Source organism: Anabrus simplex, chromosome 1 (genome assembly GCF_040414725.1).
Source record: "Anabrus simplex isolate iqAnaSimp1 chromosome 1, ASM4041472v1, whole genome shotgun sequence".
NCBI lineage: Eukaryota > Metazoa > Arthropoda > Insecta > Orthoptera > Tettigoniidae > Anabrus > Anabrus simplex.
In genome coordinates this window covers 1569218802-1569243714 of record NC_090265.1, presented here as the reverse complement: position 1 = coordinate 1569243714, position 24913 = coordinate 1569218802, and the positions used below count along the sequence as shown (strand labels likewise).

The following is a 24913-nucleotide window of genomic DNA, read 5'->3' as shown; positions in this document are numbered from 1 at the left end:
GTATGAGATGAAATGACAACAACTATGTCTCAACATATTGACCATATTTACAGTACATAATGAATTCCTATCTATAATATGAATAATAAGTTAAATAATAAATGATGTTCTAATATATACAATGTGATTCCAAAAGACTTATTTACAAATGATTGAAATTAAAATAAATATGTCATATAACTAATTGCCGATGGCAGATAATCTTGATATCGAGTGATATCGCATAAAAGTATGGCTGGAGAAGCCTGGACGGTTACAATATCACCATGGGGCGGAGGAAGATGATGTCGGTGAAATTATGCTTGAGGAAGTGGAAAGGATGGTAAATAAACTCCATTGTCATAAAGCAGCAGGAATAGATGAAATTCGACCTGAAATGGTGAAGTATAGTGGGAAGGCAGGGATGAAATGGCTTCATAGATTAGTAAGATTAGCATGGAGTGTTGGTAAGGTACCTTCATATTGGGCAAAAGCAGTAATTGCACCTATCTATAAGCAAGGGAACAGGAAGGATTGCAACAACTATCGAGGTATCTCATTGATTAGTATACCAGGCAAAGTATTCACTGGCATCTTGGAAGGAAGGGTGCAATCGGTCGTTGAGAGGAAGTTGGATGAAAACCAGTGTGGTTTCAGACCACAGAGAGGCTGTCAGGTTCAGATTTTCAGTATGCGCCAGGTAATTGAAAAATGCTGCGAGAGGAACAGGCAGTTGTGTTTATGTTTCGTAGATCTAGAGAAAGCATATGACAGGGTACCGAGGGAAAAGATGTTCGCTATACTGGGGGACTATGGAATTAAATGTAGATTATTAAAATCAATCAAAGGCATTTATGTTGACAATTGGGCTTCAGTGAGAATTGATGGTAGAATGAGTTCTTGGTTCAGGGTACTTACAGGGGTTAGACAAGGCTGTAATCTTTCACCTTTGCTGTTCGTAGTTTACATGGATCATCTGCTGAAAGGTATAAAATGGCACGGAGGGATTTAGTTAGGTGGAAATGTAGTAAGCAGTCTGGCCTATGCTGACGACTTGGTCTTAATGGCAGATTGTGCCGAAAGCCTGCAGTGTAATATCTTGTAACTTGAAAATAGGTACAATGAGTATGGTATGAAAATTAGCCTCTCGAAGACTAAATTGATGTCAGTAGGTAAGAAATTCAACAGTATTGAATGTCAAATTGGTGATACAAAGCTATAGAGCGTTCCAACCTTAAATTGCAGTACAGCGTAGATGGAGCGCGCTGTTGCGAAATCGACTCGTGAAGATCACGCTCGAGTTCGACTCAAACAGGGCGTCACAGGTCCACATTTTTCGTTTGTAATTTTGTAATTTTAAGTTCATTCATTCATAAATTAATATTTGTAGTATGGTAAAATAAATACAACATACCTTAATCACTGGCGTTGCTCTCAGACATTGGATGTACACATTCTAACATTTCTGCAAGGCCTGATGTTCCCGCTTTGGATGAAACGGGTTCGGGAGATGAACTTGAGGATGATCCGGACGATGAAGAAAGTCGTATTAAAAACTTTTCATCGTCGACATCGTCCTGTAATTCGCCTGCTTTAAACAAAACTCTTTCATTTTTCTTTACTTCGTTCACGTAATTTGCCCAATTGTCTTATGTTTTTATGGCATAAAAATTTTAGTTCAGCATTTGGAACAAAACCATGTTCATTACCCACGTGGACTAAGGCAAATCACGGTCCTCGGCTTTTCGGTGGCCTAAATCCCGAACTCACCCCTTCAAAAGCGGCCTGCCGTGCACTTTTCACTGTCGTATCCTTCCATTCTCTTGTCACTGTCTGCCCAATATTTACCCACGATTCATCTGTGTAAATTATAGCTTTATTTTGTGCCCTCAAACGTTTTATCTCCCTGAAATATATGTGCCTTCAATTAATAATTTCATCGGTTTCAGTGAAAGCTGCTTTATTACCCCGTCTTAAATAACGGAAGCCTATATCGTGTAAGAAGCGATACAACGTAGTTTTGGAAAATCGTGGCAAAGAATCTTCTCCATTTACGCGACTCAAAATCACGTTCAATGTCGGTGGTATGTTAGCAAATAAAAGAGAGTTAACCACCCAACTTTTAACAATTTCATCATATTTAATTTTTCTGTCGTCCTTCTCTCTCTCTCTTTTTTTTTTTTCTCGAGAGTTCGCAAAGGACCATGTGTGTGCTTCTTCCTTATAGCATACGTAGATTGTTCTTTCGGAACAACCTGTAGCTTTAGCTGTTTCACTGATTGCACTGCTCATATTCATAGTCTTTAAAAAAATAATCCAGGACACTCATTACAATATTGCGTTCTTTTCCCCTGAGTTTACCTACGGAACGTTTCTTTTTAATTTGACGATCCATTATACATCCTTCTGCACTTTTTCTTCGAACTAAGAACTATACATACGAGCACGAACTGACAAATACACAAACTACACAAACACAATCCACTTGTCCTCAAGAACTATACATTTATCACTGATCTTGTCCGGCTCCATGGCTAAATGGTTAGCGTGCTGGCCTTTGGTCCAGAGAGCTTCGGGTTCGATTCCCGGCCGGGTCCGGGATTTTAACCTTCATTGGTTAATTCCAAAGGCTCGGGGGCTGGGTGTGTGTGTGCCGTCTTCAGCATTAGAATTCATCACAGGTAGGGGACCCATTCTTATAGACGCGCAGGTCGCCTATGCGGCGTCAACACTGGAAAGACCTGCACTTGGTCTCTTAGGAGGCCACACGCCATTAAATATTATATATATATCACTGATCTTTATTTAATTAATCTTATAATACTGATTAAATGAACACCACTGCACACGGCTGCCAATATATTTAAAAGCTCAGCCAGCCGAGTCACTCGTGAAACGTAAACAAACGAGACGTTCTACCTGTCATAAATTAAGAGATAACGAGATAGGGACTTGAGGTATGATTTAAAAATAACTTCCATATTCTAAGAGCGTTTGCTTTGCTTTAACCACGCCATGATCCTTCTGCACATTTTCTTCGAAATTAGATCCCCACGCACGAGCACGAACTCACGAACCACACAAACGAAATACACTTTCCCTCAAGAATTGTGCATATATCACTGATATGTATTTAATCACTATTATACATACTACTGACGAAATGAGCACTGAACTGCATGCGACTGTCAGGAAATGTTAAAAGCTTATGTTTGGGAGATCACTACCGGTACTTCAGACAGCCAGCCGAGACACGCGCGAAACCAAAATTCAAGGAGATATTCTTCCTGTCACAAATTAATAACTAAGCAAGTTAGGAACTTCGGGATTGTTTTAAAAATAACTTCCATATCTGAAGACCATTTGCCTCGCTTTGACCCCCCATGCAAATTCAATAGGAAAGACGCTGGCCAGCGACTGACTTTTTCGTGCCTGTACATACAATTCCCTGAACATGACTGAAAATAAACGCATATACTGCATTTTGTTATCATTTAAATTTAAAAATAAACTTATCTACATCGAGCTGAAATGTTTCTTTACCAGCAGTGAAATAATTAGGAAAATAATGAATATAAAATAGGAGTTATGGCATGATAAGTTCTATGCAATGAAGATTTTGCATTTGGCAAAACTTTCCATTATATTACTATTTTCACACTAAATTATTTTTTTAGATTTTTTTTGTTAACGGCATCAAATGCGCCTTGAAATTCTGTACATAACACGATATTCACCCATTTTAACCGATAACATTCTGATTCACAGATATTTGGCAAATCCGCTGCATTAGAGTAGGACAGCGCTACCCGCAAAACATGGGAGAAGGAAAGAGACGGAATTATCCCATTACGGCTGTACTGCAATTTAAGGTTTGAACGCTCTATAGAATAGGTCAATAATTTCAAGTATTTAGGTTGTGTGTTCTCCCAGGATGGTAATATAGTAAGAGAGATTGAATCAAGGTGTCGTAAAGCTAATGCAGTGAGCTCACAGTTGCGATCAACAGTATTCTGTAAGAAGGAAGTCAGCTCCCAGACAAAACTATCTTTACATCGGTCTGTTTTCAGACCAACTCTGGTTTACGGGAGCGAAAGCTGGGTGGACTCAGGATATCTTATTCATAAGTTAGAAGTAACAGATATGAAAGTAGCGAAAATGATTGCTGGTACAAACATGTGGGAACAATGGCAGGAGGGTACTAGGAATGAGGAGATAGAGGCTAATTTAGGAATGAACTCGATGGATGGAGCTGTACGCATAAACAGGCTTTGGTGGTGGGGTCATGTGAGGCGAATGGAGGAGAATAGGTTACCTAGGAGAATAATGGACTCTGTTATGGAGGGTAAAAGAAGTAGAGGTAGACCAAGACGATGATGGTTAGACTCGGTTTCTAATGATTTAAAGATAAGAGGTGTAGAACTAAATGAGGCCACAACACTAGTTGCAAATCGAGGATTGTGGCGACGTTTAGTAAATTCACAGAGGCTTGCATACTGACCGCTGAAAGGCATAACAGTCTATAATGATAATGTATGTATGTATGTATGTATGTATGTATGTATGTATGTATGTAAATATGACACGAGAACACGTTCACTTCCTTATATAATTTACTTTATTTACACTGCACGTCACAACACACAATTATACATAGTCGCATATGACACTATATACAACACTCAGTTGCGGAGTACCCTGAAGTCGATTCTGACCAGTACAGATATCAACAACACTGACTCGCGCATTCTGTTGAATTTCCCGCCTCACTCACTCACTCGAGTCCGATACTCTGACTCCACCTCGGAGCCCAACAGTCACTCCCAGTCCAGCACTTGCCTGAGTCCCAAGAACTAAGAACTGCGAACCTAGAACTGACTTCACTGACTGACAGCTCGATATTTATACTACTCGATCAACCGTGTAGAATGATTGACTTCTGGAAGAGTTCTTACAAGACTCTAATGAAACACACTCAAAATATCGATCGACCAGCTTGTCGAATGGGTACTCGAACGAACTTTCCTTTCCTATTTAAAAATGTACATGGAAATATCTATAACATTCGTAATGTCTCTACATGTATCTGGATAATAAAACCTTGCCGTAAGTTTCCAGAATCTTTCACCTATACCAGATTTAATACAATAAATCTAACATACGAACATTATGGAATTTTCTACCGCTTTCGACTCTATAGATTTTGAGGTTATACACAATACGTATTTGAGGTTATACTATTCTATACTACATATTTACAGGGAAATCATATACTAGTCACGTTTAACCCTTAATAAAAGATAATTTAGCCTTATATAAACTATAATTAAAATATATTAAACATAATAATTGAAGGTTTTACACCAGTTACAGCGTCGTACCTACGACAATTATCCCCCCTAAAACCTTCAACATCTATTCTGTACATTCCTTACTCTAGGTCTTAAATTATATGTAGGTGTCCTTATATATATTTCTACGTCTCTCTTAGTCCTCACTATTCAGTTACACTTAGGCCACCTCCAGTATGCAGCTCCAATTGGTCTGCAAGCATTCTTTGAGGGTAAAAATAGGAAGGTGCCAGTGGAATACCTCTCCACTGACCATTTGTAGTCTTTTGTGCTCTCTGAAAAAGGACTACCCCAAATTTATAACTTCTCTACAAGGATACCTGCCAACTTTCAAAACTGAAATCCAAAAGATCCTAAAGCAGAAAAATTTTAACAACTCGCGCATGCGTAGCAAAGTCTTGAGACATAGTGAAAAAGACAGCAAGTGGGGGATTACAAACAATACTAATACAAGTCAAATACATGTTATAATCACCCTTGAAATTAAATACTTGCAGAAAGTTACATCTTGATGAGTGCCCATCTGTTTTCACTTAACACACTGAAGACGGGCGCCGAACGGAGGCTGCTACCCCATGCAGACCGGATAGTTCAAGCCCCCAAGAAAGAAATTACACTGCTGCACCCAAACCACTGTATCTCGAAATGTGTTCAAGATATCGATGTCAGACTCGGAATATCTATTTATTAAGTTGCTTCGTAGTCTGTACGTTGTGATACTTTTCAAAGCAATACTGTTTGTGGCTCCATTCAATAGGATTTCTAAGCACAGTGTAGTATGAATGCTGTATTTGTGCCATTTATAAGCTGGCCATACACGGGAAGATTTTTAGGCAGGCCTCGCCTTTGGGGCCAGATCCAACAGGCCAACTGCCAGGCATGACCTTCAGAGACCCGGCCTGCTGCTCGCCATCAACTGCGACACCAAGCCTGTCGTTTTATGCAACATGATCTGTGAACAGTCCAGACCCTCCCGTTAATGGAATAATCCCTGTGTTCTCGGCAGGCAAAGCCTCATCCACTGGGCTTTCAAACTAGTTTGAAATCCTTTCCGGTTGGGTCTGCCGTACTTAGAACTGTGCGATGAACATCAAGGCAGACAGTGTCCAGAGGAAAAGAAAATTTGCTGTTCCGTTGGAATGTGCATTTCGCTATATGTTAAATCATGCAAAAAGAAAAATCGATTGAAGTGGATGAAATCATGGATAAGAGAGCAAGACAGCTTTAGTCACCTGCGTCTGATACAACACCTGAACCAGATAATTACAAAAATTATTTGCTAATGGACTACAGCAGTTATGATATGCTGTTAGGTATGCATGTATGGATTTTTCTCGTTATTACGTTAAATGTTTTTGTGATACAAATACATAATGACTTGTTTTGTCCGACTCGTTTGGCTGAATGGTCAGCGTTGAGGCCTTCGGTTCAGAGGGTTCCGGGTTCGATTCCCAGCTGGGTCGGGAATCTTAATTGCCTCTGATTAATTCTTTTGGCCTGGGGACTGGGTGTTTGTGTTTGTTCCAACACTTTTCTCTTCATATCCACACAACACACTACACTACCAACCACCACAGAAATACACAATAGTACATCCCTCCATATACGGTTGGCGTCAGGAAGGGCATCCGGCCGTAAAACATGGCAAAATCCACATGTGCAAGACAATTTGCTTTGACACTGACCATGTGAAAAAATCACAAAAAGCAAGTGCAGAATCCTCTAAGGAAAGTAGAATTCAAAAAAGAAACAGAAAAATGAAGAGAGAAGATGAGGAGAGCCAGCAACAAGAAGAATATGGTCCTGGAATGTTTTGAGACAGGTGTGAGTGAAGCACAAACTTTCACTGCAGTTTCCTGAAAACTCTTTTTTTTTTTCACATTTAGGTACACATTGCTCCTAAACTATTCTACCTAGAGATATGAAATTTTGCACACTCATGTATGACTGTTCTGCGATACTAAAACTCTAGAATTTTTAGTGTTGCTTCTAAATTGTGTTTTTTATAAAGCTTTTTTTGTTGCTAAAAGTTACAATATTTAAAAATTAAATTTTAATTTATAACTGAAGACATATATTTATCAAATGTTAAAATTCTAGAGTTTCCAGATTTTCTGCATCTATGAATGTGTGGTGATAATTTGCAAGCAGTAGTACCAATACTTCAGTAGTAATGTGTACCAGCATGACGACATGCTTCAATAAGACCTTGAAAAATTTCTCATATTTAAAAAATTCCTTACAAGAAGCTAGAAGTCGAAATACTATAAATTGCAATCCATTAGAATCAGAAGGACTTTGACTTGACGTGGTAAAATTGGTGCATTTCTATCTGTCATGTTGTAATAGATATTGTTAGAAATGTTGTGGTAAGTTTCAGCATTATTTCAGTGGGTGCTCACGTACTTCTGCCCTTAAGCTTAATTAACTTGCCCGTGAATATACAGTCACTTCAGTCTTAGTCATTGCACCTAGTCACATTTTTTCTTTTCACACATAATTTATACATGCCAGTCACTGAACCCAAGAATTATTAAACTTAAACTACAGGGTCTGCATGGTCTTGGAGAGTGGCATGGTAAAGCACGGCACAACATGGCTTGGGTAGTTGGCGCTGGTAACATCACCAACTTACGTGTATCAAAAATTGTTACACATCAGAACAGCCCTGAAGAATTCCAATATTACCCTTTGAGAAAAACTTTTTTTTTTTTTTTTTTTTTTTTTTTTCCTATTATGGGGATTTAAATCTCCTAAAACAACAAAAATTATAGCTGAAAAAATTAATTTTTTTTGCTATTGGCTTTACGTCGCACTGACAGAGATATGTCTTATGGCGACGATGGGACAGGAAAGGGCTAGGACTGGGAAGGAAGCGGCCGTGGCCTTAACTAAGGTACAGCCCCAGCATTTGCCTGGTGTGAAAATGGGAAACCACAGTAAACCATCTTCAGGGCTGCCGACAGTGGAGTTTGAACCTACTATGTCCCGAATACTGGATACTTGCCGCACTTAAGCAACTGCAGCTTTCGAGCTCGGTAAAAAAAAATACAAGTTCTTATCTGGAGACATAATTACTATATTGGGAGCACTGCTACGTTGTATAGCATAGAGAAAGCGTGCCAAAACATGCTGTGCCATGAAGCATGCTGCCGTCACAAACTTTTTTTGCTATACGTTGCACTTGCACAGATATGTCCTATGGTCACGATGGTATAGGAGTGGGAAGGAAGCCGCCTTGACCTTAATTGGTACAGTCCCGGCATTTGCCTGGTGTGAAAATGGGAAATCACGGAAAACCATTTTCAGGGCTTCCAACAGTGAGGTACAACCCCACTATCTCCTGAATGCAATCTGATAGTTACACCACCTAAATTGCGCAGCCACTTGCTCGGTACATTAAAAAACTGCCACTTGTCTCTTAGTGTGTGTTGGCCTGGTTTAAAAAAAAAAGAAACTAAAAAAGAAAAGACTTCGAGTGTCATACAGAATTTGCTCTCACGTCATATGCCGATTTCATGATTCAGAAAAAGATACTTTTTTGGATTAGATAGTTCAATTCTGAGCTTAATATTAAAGGAAAAGTCGAAAATAAAAAATTTGAGTTACCGTATCTCGTGAATTTCACACATCTCTGCCAATGGATTATGATCCAAAGAAACATCAACACAAAGATGAGCCTTCACTGCATTAATGCAGTTTCATCTCTTTATTAAGATGTAATCATTATGATTCCTGACTTTCTGTGCTGGTAACTTACAGAAAGTATTTGTCACAACAAAGCTCTCCTGTTGATAAAATTGAACAAACGTGTCCCCACAATCGTTTCTTTCGCCCAAGCCATAATTGTTAATTATGTCTTCACACACCTTTTCCCACTTTAGCATTGAAATCTTCCATTAGTATGGTTATTTCCAAATTCTTTTTTATTTTACACTGACTGACAGAGCAAATGCAACACCAAGAAGGAGTGGTTCGAAAGGGATGAAAGTTGGGGAAAAAACAGAGACAGCACAGACGAATAATTGATGTTTATTTCAAACCGATATGCAGGTTACACAATGCGCACGGCATCGACTCAGTAGGATGTAGGACCACCGCGAGCGGCGATGCACGCAGAAACACGTCAAGGTACAGAGTCAATAAGAGTGCGGATGGTGTCCTGAGGGATGGTTCTCCATTCTCTGTCAACCATTTGCCACAGTTGGTCGTCCATACGAGGCTGGGGCAGAGTTTGCAACAGCGTCCAATGAGATCCCACACATGTTCGATTGGTGAGAGATCCGGAGAGTACGCTGGCCACGGAAGCATCTGTGCACCTCGTAGAGCCTGTTGGAAGATGCCAGCAGTGTGTGGGCGGGCATTATCCTGCTGAAACAGAGCATTGGGCAGCCCCTGAAGGTACGGGAGTGCCACCGGCCGCAGCACATGCTGCACGTAGCGGTGGGCATTTAACGTGCCTTGAATACGCACTAGAGGTGACGTGGAATCATACGCAATAGCGCCCCAAACCATGATGCCGCGTTGTCTAGCGGTAGGGCGCTCCACAGTTACTGCCGGATTTGACCTTTCTCCACGCCGACGCCACACTCGTCTGCGGTGACTATCACTGACAGAACAGAAGCGTGACTCATCGGAGAACACGACGTTCCGCCATTCCCTCATCCAAGTCGCTCTAGCCCGGCACCATGCCAGGCGTGCACGTCTATGCTATGGAGTCAATGGTGGTCTTCTGAGCGGACGCCGGGAGTGCAGGCCTCCTTCAACCAATCGACGGGAAATTGTTCTGGTCGATATTGGAACAGCCAGGGTGTCTTGCACATGCTGAAGAATGGCGGTTGACGTGGCGTGCAGGGCTGCCACCGCTTGGCGGCGGATGCGCCGATCCTCGCGTGCTGACGTCACTCGGGCTGCGCCTGGACCCCTCGCACGTGCCACATGTCCCTGCGCCAACCATCTTCGGCACAGGCGCTGCACCGTGGACACGTCCCTATGGGTATCGGCTGCGATTTGACGAAGCGACCAACCTGCCCTTCTCAGCCCGATCACCATACCCCTCGTAAAGTCGTCTGTCTGCTGGAAATGCCTCCGTTGACGGCGGCCTGGCATTCTTAGCTATACACGTGTCCTGTGGCACACGACAACACGTTCTACAATGACTGTCGGCTGAGAAATCACGGTACGAAGTGGGCCATTCGCCAACGCCGTGTCCCATTTATCGTTCGCTACGCGCGCAGCACAGCGGTGCATTTCACATCATGAGCATACCTCAGTGACGTCAGTCTACCCTGCAATTGGCATAAAGTTCTGACCACTCCTTCTTGGTGTTGCATTTGCTCTGTCAGTCAGTGTATTTTGAAGGCTTCATCAATGTTGCCATAAAACTTCTCCATATCATCACCAGTCTCCTCTAATGTGTGAACGTACGCTTGGGTGATATTTGTATCAAAAGGTCTTTGAGTTAAAATAGATCAATATAACTGTGCTATAATGGAGTGAAGACCATAACTGCATTATTTTCTTGCTTATTCAGTATGTCAGCTCCCTTTAGATGATTTTGTTTGCTGTTTCCTGAATAATAGACAAAAATGATCATTGATTCTGCAACTACCTGATCCAGGTCATCACGTTTCACTTATTCCCAAGATGTTCATTTTTGAGTCCTTCAATTTCTCTGATGGTGTTATAGATCTCTTCTCCTTCACGCATACTTTTCCTCGCATTTCAAGTCAATAACTTCATTATGGCTAACCCGAAGATTTTGTTTTCAACTTGCTTTACGTCGCACCGACACAGATAGGTCTTATGACAGTGATGGGAGAGGAAAGGCCTAGGAGTGGGGAGGAAGTGCCCATGGCCTTAATTAAGGTACAGCCCCAGCATTTGCCAAAGATTCTTAACACCATCCCTGTACACTGAGGACTAGCTAGTGGCTGATGGCTGAGATATTTGGTTGTTCAGCCCTGATGATATCTAGGGAAAAATTAATTGAGGTGGTTTCGTGTTGTCTTTCTCATTGCCATTTTAGGTGATTCATCAACAATCCTTAATATGGAGAACAGATGCTGTTAAGCCCCCCAGCTCTGAGGTGCAGATTCTATGCCAGGTATCTGCTCCCATACAGATACCTTTTACTCAGTTAACCCAAGCACTGGACTGCCTCTTCTGCCATGTACACCGTACCGAAGCCCTTCTCTGTTGTAGGTACCGTTTAGGTCTTCACTCTTAACCCTATTCTGGGACTCCTACCAGATGCTACACACTGGGTTATTTTGCACTGGGACTTGCATGGGCAGAGTTGCTATTCCCTGAGTACAAGCTGCCTCCAAAGAGTGGTCTCTGCGTACTACTGCAAGACATACAAGTAGAACCAAAAATACAAAAGCTAAATAACAAACTGGAGGAAACAGAATGAAATGTCTTGGACCCCCAAGCAGATGAATGAACAAAGAATACATAAACAAGCACTGGAAGGACAGATGACGGGAAAGAGAGGTTGAGGAAGACCAAGACTGTGATGGATGGACTTGATGAAGAATCATGTAATGCGACGGAACCTGGACTGAACACAGTTTTGGATGAGGTATGATGGAGAAACAGAACGAAGTTGAGGGGAATCATATTTGTCTCCACTCACTGGCAGCTGTAACCATCATGATTAAAGAACTCCTTTCAGGGAATAATTCTCTCCTACTGATGATTCGTAACATTTACAGAAAATGCATTGAGGACTTTTAACCCATTGCCATGCAAATATTTTCCTTGAGAAATGTACCTTAGAATGCGATTATTTTTTCTACATTTTATGTTATGGATGCTAAAATAGTTGCAAAAGCATACTGCATCAAACTAACAACATATTAGGTTAGAGTTTAAATTACTACAGTGAACTGAAGTCTTTTATGGTAAGGTACACCTTGAAACATCAATCCACATGGAGGGCAACTTTGCATTTGTTGCACTCGAAGAAAGATTCCTTCCAGATTCCACGCTCAAAACAGACTTTACAGCTCCTTGATGGGGCTGATTTACTTGCTGTAGGAACAATCTTTTCAGGAAAATGAGCCCAGTGCCTTCCCTGTAGTCTCATTTGTTGCTACCTTGATGTGGACCTCCTATAGTGGCATAATCAGGAAGGGTGAAATCTTCCAGAATTTTATTTGCATAGGCATTGGTTTCCTTGCAAGTTCCCTACCAAAAAGTGTCAGTAAGGAACTAACTCACGTCATATTCTGTAGCATTATCACACAGACGCTTCCTGACTATAGTATTTAGCTCCCCAGCAACTGCACACGCATTGCCTTTTGGAACATTATTGGCCAAACTCCATTTTCAATTGTTCGATGTGGTGAGGTTATGTATGAAGTTATCTTCATCCTCACTATCACTTTCACGAGTGGAGTTGCAGTTCTCAGATGCACTATCACTACTAAAACTACTATCATATAATTCTGAGTTATCTTCATCACCACTATCAAAAAGAAATCGCAGAATTTTTTCCTCTTCCTCCTCGCGATGTTTACACGACATCTTACTCCGTGGTAGCATTCATTTCATGAACAAGATGACCAACTTTTGAAGCAAAATAAACATTGACAAAATGGCTTCGGATAATAATATTGGCACGTAAACATGCTAGAAGTATCTAGGAACATAATTCTAAAGTACATCACAATCGAAAGAAATCATAGTCAGACAGACGCATTTCTGACTTGTGTACACGGCGACGGTTGTACTCGTCATTGCATGTTAATGGGTGCAGAACTCTTGACGGCTGTAACCTTCATTGTAGCAGAATGGGTTAATACTGTAACCGTTACTACAGCGGTTACACTAAACAAAACACTAAACACAATAAAGGGAGGAAAGTAAGTGCAATTACACGGTGCCAACATTGACAACTTCTACTCTGTCCTAAGGATGAAGGGTTATGAATTTCATGTTGTTGGTCCATATTGAACTGAGAATAACATATGAATAATAACACAGTAGAGGTTTCCACCTATTCAATACTAATATGTATTTACAATATTTTAAATTACATGGAACTAGTTTCAACCCACCTTGGGGTCATCATCAGCCATATTAAAGCATAAACAGCTCTTGGCAAAATACTAAAACATGATATTTTAACAGTAAGAATCTTATGGATTTATGATTTATAAAGTGAAGTGTGGTAGATGGTATGGTACAGGTGAGTAATAGGATGTACACTCTTTCCTTCTGCCAACTCTTAGTAATCCAGAACCTTCTCGCTTTCTAGTCGGACAGTGTTCAAGGCCTCCTCTTAGGCGAGGTTACGGACTAAATATCTTGCACTACTTTTTCACACCAGTCACAGCACAGCTAGGCCACAGGTTCTTGCTAATGATGCGGCTGCCGACATGGCCGTTTGTCGCCAGCCTCCATTCAGTTTCAGTGCAACCCAGGTAGCTGTGTAAATTGCAGTCCAGTAGTATCTTGCACCAGATAAGCAGATGGGTGAGACACGGTCCAGTCTGACTGCCTCCATTAGGATGTTCGCCACAGGATAGTGGTGCCAGATGGAAGCGCCCAAGGCACACAGTGTGCCTCCTAACTTGGCACTTCAGGTTTCCGCCAGAAGAAGCTGGTCACTGCAGCTACTGTAACATAAACAAACCGCAGCAGACAGGGGAATACTTGAGGTAAAAGTATGCTGCTGGGCTCAAAAATCTTATGTAGAGTCACCCGATGGGTGGCTTAATGAGTACCGAGCTCGATAGCTGCAGTCGCTTATATCAATCAATACTGATCTGCATTTAGGGCAGTCGCCCAGGTGGCAGATTTCCTATCTGTTGCTTTCCTAGCTTTTTCCGAAATGATTTCAAAGAAATTGGAAATTTATTGAACATCTCCCTTGGTAAGTTATTCCAATCCCTAACTCCCCTTCCTATAAATGAATATTTGCCCCAGTTTGTCCTCTTGAATTCCAACTTTATCTTCATATTGTGATCTTTCCTACTTAGTGCGGTCATTATCCAGTATTCGGGAGATAGTAGGTTCGAACCCCACTGTCGGCAGCCCTGAAGATGGTTTTCCGTGGTTTCCCATTTTCACACCAGGCAAATGCCAGGGCTGTACCTTAATTAAGGCCACGGCCGCTTCCTTCCCACTCCTAGCCCTTCCCTGTCCCATCGTCGTCATAAGACCTATCTGTGTCGGCGCGACGTAAAACAACTAGCAAAAAAAAAATGGCTTAATGAGTATGCAGTAGGGACTCCCCCTCGCACACCAGGGATATTAGGGCACCTAGCCAAGGGGTAAGCACTATAATTCATTCATTTGACAAGTTTACGGTGGGGTGAAAGGAACTGCAGGAGTTTACCCTAAACCTGAAAGTAACGGAATAAATTCCAAGCAGTGACCCTAAACTAAAACCTACATAACTTTAATACTAAATCCATTACACTACAGGATACCTAAAGTATTTACCTACACAATTACTTACAACTAACAACAAAACATATTATTACCTTATAACTAAACCCTTATAAATACCTTACAATAAACTTATCATTATCTTATAACTAAACTCTTAAAAATAGCTTACAACTAAATCTACATGGTCATCAACAATGGTATTTACCCCTCCCTACCTGACTTAAGGTACCTTGACCGGGGAGAGATGGACTCTGCTGATCCTTTTCCTTTCGGGATCGCTTACCAATAATGTCGCCGGGGTAAGGAACTTTAAGATGGTGCAGGGACATCGAAATCTGGGGGCCAACTTGCTGATAACATGGTCCGCAGCACTACTGACGGAGTGCGTTTTAATAAACACCTGGTCACCCACAGGCAGATCGTGCGGTCTTCGCCCGTGGTTGTAATTACGCTGGACCTTAGCGTAGGAAACCTTCAAGTTCTTTCGTGCACGGTACCAATTAGCTCGGATCTTTTCTGGGATGGCATCGTCGGACAGAAGATCATTAATTGACCACAGATTAGATAGAGGAGAATTTGGAGTAAAAGCCAACATTAACGAAGCAGGGGTTTGCTTGTGGCTTTCATGGACAGCAGTGTTGAATGCAAACGACAACCAATTTAGTGAAGAATCCCGCTTGGAGTGGTCTGAGGAGTGATAAGCGATGAGGGCAGATTGCAGGTTACGATTCACTCTCTCAGCATAATTTGGCTTCGGGTAATACAGGGTAGTGGTTTCATGAGCAATGGATAGATCAAAACAGAAATTCCGGAACTGGACAGAAGTAAAGGCTTTTGCGTTATCACTCACCAAAAATTGACAGGGTCCAAATGAAGCAAATATCTGTTTCAAGCATGAGATGGTGGTGTTGGCGTTAGCCATACGAGTGGGGAACAGTTGCGTAAAATGCGAAAAGTCGCCAACACACACAAGTATGAAACGAAGACCCTTCTGAGATCTGGGGAAAGGACCGATATAGTCTATGAACGGTCTCTCCATTTGGCGAGAAGCTTGCTCAGAAGACAAGAGATCTAGACGAGTATTCGGGGCGGATTTACTGATGTTACAAATCGTACAGAACTTGACAAGGGTACGGATCACACTATCCATGGATTTCCAAATGAAGTGGTTATGAATCTTCTCTCACGTTTTGAAAACGCCCAGATGACCGCCCACTGGGGATTCACGAAAATAATTGAAGAGAGCCGGGACCAGGTTAGTTGGGACTACAATTTTGGGGTCTCTGCGACCGCGAGCAGGACAACACAGGACACCATTCTTAAGAATGTAGGGCTTAACATGCTCACCGGATTTAATCCTGTCGATAGTACCTTTTAAATCAGCATTGTCCTCTTGATATTTGGTTATATCCTTGAAAAGGAAGGGAGAGTCAGTGAGAACTACATTGACAAAAGCAGATACTTGTTCGGGAGAGGGGTCTGCAGGCTCTCATTGAGGGTCAGAGCTGCCTGGATAGAACATCGTACTGAGGCCATCAGCCGCAACGTTTTCCGTACCATGAATGTGGCGGGCTTCAAATTGGAAGGCTGAGATGCGCACTGTCTAACGTGCTAGATGACCGGTCCTTCGCGGCTTGGCCAGTACCCAACTCAACGCCTGATTATCAGTTTCCAGATCAAAAGGAAGATGTTCCAGGTACATTCTGAAGCGTTCTAAAGAGAAGACAACAGCTAAGGCTTCCAACTCATAAATGGAATAATTTCACTCAGCAGGATTCAGGCACGCGAAGCATAAGAAATAAGATGACGCCCTTCTTGAAATTCCTGAAGAAGAACACCGGATATGCCTGAGGAGGAGGTGTCAGTCTGAAGGATGAAGCGTTTAGAAAAGTCTGGCATAGCCAGTACAGGAGCGTTACATAAGGCGAATTTCAATTCCATGAAGGCTTTGCGTTGGGCATCACCCCACACAAATTTGGCATCCTTTCTTCTCAAGGCATTTAATGGGACTGCACATTCAGCAAAATTAGGAATGAATTTGCAAAAAAAAGTTAACCATGCCAATTAATCTGGCTACAGCCTTGACGTCCTTTAGAGTGGGAACATTCTGGATCGCAGCAGTACGAGACTGATCGATTGAGACACCCCTCCCCGACACAATATGGCCTAAGAAGGACATCTGGGGTTGTGGGAAGGAACTCTTAGTGGCCTTGAGGGTTAGACCTGCTTTACGCAGTCTTTCAACCACTTCGTTGAGATGGACAAGGTGTTCCTCGAAGGTTTCACTAAAGATCACCAAATCGTCAAGGTAATTATAAACGAACTTGAACTTAATGTCAGATAAAACATAATCCAGTAACCGAGTAAGGACAGTCGCTCCAGTCGCCAAGCCAAATGGGACGCGCTCAAATTCATATAGGTTTCAATCGGTCGCAAATGCTGTGAGATGCTTGGATTCTTTGGCAAGAGGTATCTGGTAATAGGCCTGATTTTAATCGAAGGTGTTAAAAATTTTTGCATTAGCGAACCAAGAAAAACAAGAGTGCAAATCAAGAAGGGGGGCAGATAGCAGGACCACTTTACGGTTCAACATCCGATAATCCACTACAGGACGATAACCACCTTGCGGTTTAGGGACCAGAAATATGGGGAATAGGCTGACTTGGATGGGCGTATCACTCCGTATCCTAGTATTTGATCAGTAATAGCCTTGAGGGCTTTCATTTTGGGAGATGACAACCGATACGGAGGAGAGCGAACAGGTATGTTATCCATAACTTCAATTTTGTATTCTAATACATTGGTGACACCTAACCTGTCGGTAAAGACATCAGGGAACTTATCGCAGAGTTTCCTAAGTTGATTGCCTGCCCTTCGGGTAAGTCATTAAAATCAGAAGCCTTGGGTTCGTCAGAATCTTCAGGAACAGCGTTAACATGACAAGGCTGAATAGGGGAGCGATCACAGAGATCAAAGGTTCTCGCGCAAAATTTAAAATGGAATCTGTTGAACTGTAGGTCCAAAGTCATGCCTGTTTTAGCAACAAATTGGCACCCAATATGAATTGGCAGGATTAATCTTTTGCCACTAGTACTAGCATTTTCCATGTAAAATCACGGACTCTAATCTTGACCACTAGTGATCCTACAATGTTCAATGAATTGGAATTAGCAGTATGGCAGGTTAAGGACACGGGTTCTAATGTAGGTAACTTGCAAACAGTTTTCATAGAATCGTACCAGGTCTCACTCATCAAGCTGACACTACTCCCAGAGTTTAGTAACGCATAGACGGTTTCATTATTTACCTCTATGCATAAATACGGTAGTTTACAAGAAGGTATGGCAGAAATCCTACAAGATTGCAAGAAATGAACACCAGATTCAGTCTGGGAGCAATCATTAGCTTCAGAATTAAGTAAATCATCCAAGGTACACTCATAATTGACAAGACAAGAAGCCATGCTTTGAGGTTTACCATCAGAACTGGCGGTTAGTCATCTAGCACTACTATGGCCTGGGCGTCCAGAGCCAGAAGTGTTACGTGGGCACTGCCTAGAGAAATGCCTAGTTGATCCACAGTTACGACAAGAAGAAATTGGTGGAAGAGCCTCTTCCCGTGGCAGGTTTTGCTTTGCCTAATGCCCCAGCCTTGGAACAGTCCCGCTTGAGCTGAACCATGGAGCCACAACTGAAACATGAACGAGAATTTCGCGAGTTGGAAGCAGGAGACAGGGTGGTTTTAGAATCCTGCGGAGAGGGCATGCTCATAGACGGAGGGGCTAATGCGTGGTGTAACTGTTCGGCATATCGAATGCCTTCAGCAGACACTGTAACGGCTTCCAACTGGGCGAACATTGCTGGTCGGGGCGAGAGAGCCAGATATGATCTATAGTTCGGTGCGAGACCTTCAATTATGTTGGGAACCATCTTGGCCTCTGAATAGTGGAGCCGAAAATTCTTGGCTTGGAGCTTAATATCTTGAACATATTCAGATAATGACTCATTGAGATGTTGTACTCTGAAATAGTGCTTCTGCACTAATGCAGACAAGGCACAAGCAGGAATGAAATATTCAAGCACATGGACATGAAATTGATCTACAGACCATCTTTCAGAAATAGCCCTGACAATATGCTCAGAAGGAGCTCCTGAGACGTGCAGGCATAGAATTTGAAATACGTTGTCGTTACTGAGATTATACACTATTGCCTGATCCTTGAACTCAGTTCGGAACCGAAGGAAGAAAATAACATCGTCAACGGAGTTAGCTGAAAAGTTAGAGACTCCCTTAACTCTTACAGTGCCAAGGTGCTGATGCATCGGCACTCACATTCTGTACGAAGAATGCCAGGATGCCGATTCGATCGGCACCCTCTTATAAGTGGTGTAGTTATGCTATAAGGTGCTAGATTACTCCATAAATCAAGTAGAAAGAAGGTAGAATGTTTGTAACTCCTTCTTATGTCATTAGATGGCACTGATAGCTTCATTTTTGCTAGTTTACTCGTCGATTGTGAGTGTATGATCTGTGAGCGCGTGACGTCTATGATCCAATATGGCAGCCTCCTTGTTCGTTTATGTCCGCTTGTGACTTGTTTTCAATAATTTTACGTTCTAATTGACGCATTTGAGTTACTTATCGTAATATATTAAGTTTATTATTATTTCTACTGTAGTTATATTTACTTAGCAATTTCGTGCAAAGTCAAAGAGTTATAGTGACAGTGCTAATGAAAATGTCAGTGACAGTGAATTAGATGATTCTTGGACTGAATGCATATTCCCTGATAGTAATGTTGTCCATCCCCACCATTTTTATCAAATCCCAGGGCCAAAACATGTAGGCCTACCTCATCCTGATGCTCCGTCCATAGAATATTTCAATCTGTTCTTTACACTTTCATTCCTGATACTATTCGTTGATTTTGTATGTTGTTTTGATCTTCTGAACTGTTCTGTAGTAACAGATACTGCTACTAGACACAGTTCTCTCAAATGATTACTATTACTCTCCCAAAATTCATAAAATATCCAATCGTTGACAGGTTACACTGTTGGTGTCTTTCTCTCCACATGTTCAATGTTTTTGGAAATTAGTTTATAAATTGTAAAATAGACATACATTAACAATATAAATTGGTATATATCATCCCAGATAAGAGTTAAGATGAAATATCTTCACTTGGTCACTTTGGATTTAGTGTAAAATGTGCTAATTAATTTCAAATTATGTTTTTCCTTTTTTAAATAAAACATAATATTTTTGTGCACAATATTCCACAAAATGTTGTTTTTTGAAATTCAAGTCACATGTTTATATTCCTTGGAGTATGTCAAGCTCACATACCAAATTTTAACTCCATATCTTTTAAAATGAGACGTAAATAACAAATTTTATACAGTAATGGAAAATCCATTGTAACCTGCTTGGCATTCTATGCATATGATGCCCTATTATGGGTCGGCATCCAAAGGGTTAAACACAGTGGTCAACGAGTGAGGCAGATTAGAGAAAATCTGGGAAAGACCAGGTGTAGGGGATGCCTGGGAAGGCTTAGAATGATCCAGAGGGTTTACTGAGGCATCGTACCTTTGATTCGGGTGCCCTTGTGGAAAGAACGGAGTACAGGTTTGGTTAGGACTAACGTTAGCCTGCAGCGTTACGGGCGCAGACAACCTCACTTGTGAAAGGTTCTCGCTAATCTGAGAGACCATCAGGGCATTAACCTGTTGTGCAGAGGTTATGCTACCTAAAATAGCACTTGATACCGTTGGTGCTAAGCCAGGGGGTCGTTTTGCGCCATTGCATCAGAACCGGGCTGATTAACAATAGAGGGCAAACACTGAGCCACAACAGAATTAGCAGTTACCACAGGAAATTTGTACGGGTACCAACATGCAAAGGGGATAGATCATTTGAATGACTTACAGGTGTCCTAGTTCCAGACAACAAAACAGAAGATCCCAGGGCAGCTTTAGTCACCTCAGACTCCTGAATAACACCAGCATTAGGTGTCACTGTGCCCACTTGAGCAGCAACAGTTGCAGCACCAGAGTTAACACTGTCACACATTTCAGATGGGATAGACACTTGAACTTCAGAAACTATGTTATTTAACTTATTGCCTTCAAGCAAACCACTGATTCTGTCGAAAATTCTCGAAAACTCTACTAGTAAGGCTTGACATTCCTGCCGCTCAACTTCCGGCAATTCGACAGACAACAAATCCTTAATTCTGTCGAGGTTATGTAACAACTGCCCCTTAACCCGCACTAATTGGCCATGCGAGGGCTCAGAAGCACAAAAGGACACAAGAATGGCATTAAATTCAGCTAACTTATCTTTAACCCTGGCCAAAGACTCACGCAACTCGTCTGCAGTTAACTCAGGTATGGTTATAGACAGGTTAAGAGACTGTTTCAATAGGCTAGTGTCATCTCTGACATTGCCTGTTGGATTAATTTTTCGGATACAAAGTTCGTAAACGAGTTCTGCTTTTCTCAAATGGAAAGGATTAGGAATGGCGCGAGCCATCCTGACGGGTATACACAAGATTTCAAGGGATACCGAATCACAACTTTTACGGTGTTTTAGGTTAGGTATGATCACGGTTCACTTTTCTTCGTCTGCAACCTAGCACTTGCTTCTGCTACCAAAATGTAACTGGTACTACAGCGGTTACACTAAACACAATAAAGGGAGGAAAGTAAGTGCAATTACACAGTACCGAAAACCACTACGCACTTTGTGAAACATCGGCTGAAACTACGCGGAGTTCCGCCGATGATAACATTGGTAAATATCAGTAGGGCCAACTACATGACAATAAACCAGGAAGGTGGGAAGGAGCTAGGAACCTCCCAAGGGCATGGAGATGGCTTAGGTTTCAGTTTCGGAAATAATCAACTGTGATCCTTAATTTTCAAAAATATTATTTACCAAAGGACTTTACAAATGAATTCCAAACAAAATCCGCCATGCGGAAGGTACTGACACATAACGATTGTAAAATACAACCTGCATGTTCTGCTGAGACACACCAATTATTAATACACGTTCTTTGACAATAGCTTCCTATAAATTCAAAGATTCAAACAAACTATACATCTAGTTACAAATGTAACTACTGCAAGCTATTGAAATAATCAAATGAATACACGGTGGCTAAAATAATTATAAATAATAAGTTTGGGCGGCACCCGCAAAACAATTGCAGGAATAATTAACTCTGTAGAGCAACGAGCAACTCCCTCTCCCAAGGCGACGGTCATCAGGCTGACGAAGCTCCAGACTTACTTTATAACCTTACCTGTTGCTGTTTAATCCCTGAAATTAAATTTGGGTAGCATGCCAGGTTCATCCATACTCTACTGATAAAAGATTTACTGCAAGTTTCATTCCATGACTTTACTCCCAAAATAAATTAAAAAATATATATATAAAATACCCCAATAATCATAACTTGATGAGATCAACTCCTGTTCGCCGTTTACAAAAGGCAAGTTACAAACAGCTACCACCAACAACAAAAAAAACATCACTTGACGAAACCATCTCGTGTTTGCCGTTTATAAATGGGCAATTATACAAACCACTAAAACCACCAACAACAACAAAAAAACACACTTGACGAGACCAACTCGTGTTTGCTGTTTACAAAGGCAAATTGCTAACAACTACGACCAACAAAATTATTACTTGACGAGACCTACTTGTGTTTGCCGTTTACAAAGGCAAATTACAAACCACTAAAAACACCAACTAAAAAAACATCAATTAACAAGACCAACTAGTGTTTGCCGCTTACAAAGGCAAATTACAAACATCTACAAACCAAAAAAAAATTATTTTCACTATATACATTTAACATACCTCCAGGTAAGATTCCCACTGCACTCTACTGTTGCAGAAGAAAATCCTAATCTGGTAAAGAAAAGTACGACGACTTTCTCTACGTACGGATGCAACCTTCTTTACGAAGAGCATCCCTAACCTTATTTACACACTTCTTCATCGACGTCTTGAATCCTTCCCGATTGCTGCACAGGTTAGTGTGACGCCTCACGTTTCCCCAATTGAAACTGCATGCTTGGCCGACGATGAATTCCTTTCTCAAGAAATGTAGAGCTGTTCAAGCTCTACAAAATTGGTCCGCGAGGGCATACAATTATAATGTAGATTCCGTATGCACCACCACATCCACTGTACATTATCTTACAGAAGAATTGTAGTATAGGCAACACTTAGTAGCGTCTTTTACAGAACGTCCACCGCAAAGCCGGAAACTCGTTAGCATTTGTGATTATACCATGTTCACTCCGTAAAAGATACTCACGAACAATAGAAGATCGCATGGAAACTGCACAAAATATGTAGCTCCCGCGCACTGGTCCGAATGAGAAAAACACAGAATCAGAATCAGAATGACTTGCCGCACGCGCGTACTTGCTTATATAGGCTTGCTACACGTGGTAATAGCGTCCCAAAACGTTTACTGGTAGCAATGCTCTCACAGGCACTTCTTGACGCGTCACTCAGTCAACCCTACCTCGCTGAAAACAAAGCCCTCGTATTGGCTATTGAGTGTCTGATGTGACATCGAATGTCCACTCACGTATATCCACATTGATCCACTCCAATTCTTCAGCCTATACTACCTGCCGTACCCCGGGTTTCCAAGCCACTTTGTTGCAACACTTTCAACTGACTTCAAGCGTCTATCCCGATATAGCCACTGTTTTCCGTGTTACACAATTCTTGAGGAACCTATACTGCCATGCCATGTGCAGACACTTACACAAATTAAAGTTACATATATATACAAAATTCCCTACTACAAATTATTCTTCTAATCTTATGTTTTTACATATAAATAAACAAAATTACATTATTTACATGACTTCAATATTACGAAAATTTCCTAACCTAAAAATTTGGGGATCGTACATTCATACGGTTATACAAATCCAGTTGTACAATGAAATTTAGTAGGTAAGAAGAAACGTAATACGCTGTTACAATTTACAGTGAAGTTAAACGTACTTTTCAAAAACTCTGTCGTCCATCAAGTGACACAGAACTACCAGAGGCAAAACCCCAAGGTAAATATATTAAACCAACTGCAAAATTCATATTTAGCAAAACAAGGAACGGAGAATGCCTCGAAAACTAACAGGCAAGCCCAGCTGAAAAGCTAAAGCATCATAAATAATTAAGTGGCGAATCTAGGTGAGTTTAGGGCAGACTCCTATATGAAAAAGCAAGCGAACTTTACAGGAAATTTAAGCTGGAATGGAAATTAAGTGTGCTTACCCCAAAGTGGCCCATCCCGGTAGCGAGACGACGTCAAAACTTCGGACAACCAGATGGACCGCTCACAGACCACAGTCAGACCACACACAGACCACGAATGCTGCCTTGTTCTCTTTAAAAGGGAAACTCTGGCCTTGGAATAGCCAATCAGAAAGCAGGGGCCCGCCTATCGCCACCCAGATTCACCAAGCACAACTCCTACTTCAGTCACTAACTTTAAATAATTTTCTCGAATACGCACGATCGCGAATCTTCCATTTCCAGAACAGTCAGAAAATACTTTCTAGAATAAATAACCAACAAAAGGCCATACACCCTGTTCAAAAATTCATGTAACAACTTTCTGGATACTTCCAGTAAATACAGAACCAAAATCTACTATTTACAAATACCATATTTTACCAAAATATTATACTGTACAGGTTAGGTCGTTACATGGAATACAAATAAAACATTATATCACCACACTTCAGATCATACAGTAAGTACTACGGAAGGTTTACAAATAAAGTCTTCAATAAACACTTTCCACTTCCAATACATTCCACACCTGTGACAAATACACAGCATTATTAATGACACATTTTTATACCACCTTTCTTCCAGTAAGAGGAACAAATCATGAAGGTTACTGAAAAAAAAAAAGACACATAGAGTATGTAATATACCTTATTTTTGGGTAACATGATGATATGCTTCCTTTCATAAGAATAAATTGACAAGAGGGTCCACCGTTTCAATACAATATATCAAGTAAATGATATTACATAAGTCTTGGGACTTCTCAGGAGATCCAGCCGAGGTCCTGATGGCTACTCAAAATGGTGTTAATTGTATTAGAGATACCAATCTGACATTCTGACTTA

The 24913-nt window shown here is 41.3% G+C and overlaps 1 protein-coding gene across 1 annotated transcript in view; it reads left to right on the top strand.

Moving 5' to 3' along the window:
* Positions 1 to 24913, top strand: part of gammaCOP (coat protein (coatomer) gamma) — a 513985-nt gene that overhangs the window by 392069 nt on the left and 97003 nt on the right. The window lies entirely within an intron of this gene.